The following is a 1,127-nucleotide window of genomic DNA, read 5'->3' on the forward strand; positions in this document are numbered from 1 at the left end:
ATGCTCTTTTGTAATTGCCATCGTGAACACTACTGATTTTTGAGGTTATGTGCATCAAACGCCAAACCGTATCGCATTTCAGGAGGTTAAATGTTACTGTTTTAAAACCCCAAAAGGGCGGGAAGATATATAAAATTTAAATTGTTATTTCGGTTGTATCAAATCTAAAGCTCAGAACTTTTTTGTACACCTAATAATTATAAATAATTGATAATTAATAATTTTATTAATTTATTTAATATTTTATTAACTATTGTTATAATATTAATATAAATTAAAGCAAGAGCTAGAACATAGTTATTATTTATATCTAATTATACAAAATTTTTTTCTTTAATTTATACATTTTAAAAACAAAAGATCAACGTTTCGGTTGTTATTTGTAACTATCTTCAGGATAATACAAAATAAACTCTTAAAATCCAATAATTCGCAATCAATATAAAGATAATTAAGAGTAATTAGATATAAATAATAACTGTATTCTAGCTTTTATTTGCCTTAATTTATATTAATATTAGTTTGTTTATGAAGAATTCTCTTTTTATTATTATTAATATTTTATTTCTTTTATTTAATATTTTATTAATTTTGTTACTAATTAATTAATTATATATATATATATAATTATTATTATTTTATTAGTTATTAATTAATTATTAAATTATTAAAATTATTATATTGCTTATAATGTGCTCTACTGACATCATAATTCATTCATTTCGTGAGACATGTAACATTTAAATTTATGCTACACATTGTATAAATATTTGATAAACCTCATTCGATCATATTTATTCATTATACATGAGAAGGATTTGAATCCTGAACTTGTTTGCATATTCTTGAACTCACAAAAAAAGTGTCGCAACCTCATTGCTTCTGACTGTACACTACCGCCAGTACGTCGTTTCAGTATGTGAACTACGTGATTACATATGTTTTCTACTACTATCGATAAAATCGTATCGTCCAAAGTAGATGTAGTTCATGTCTGTACTAAACTCACAGGACAGAAACGTGTCGACTATTCCTCTTATGGATTATGTCCTGGATAACATTTGTCAAGATTAAGTCACTGGAGATTATTCCTCTTATTTTCATTTTTGCATTAAAAATTCATTTTT

Source organism: Trachymyrmex septentrionalis, unplaced genomic scaffold (assembly GCF_001594115.1).
Source record: "Trachymyrmex septentrionalis isolate Tsep2-gDNA-1 unplaced genomic scaffold, Tsep1.0 scaffold133, whole genome shotgun sequence".
Classification (NCBI taxonomy): Eukaryota; Metazoa; Arthropoda; class Insecta; order Hymenoptera; family Formicidae; genus Trachymyrmex; species Trachymyrmex septentrionalis.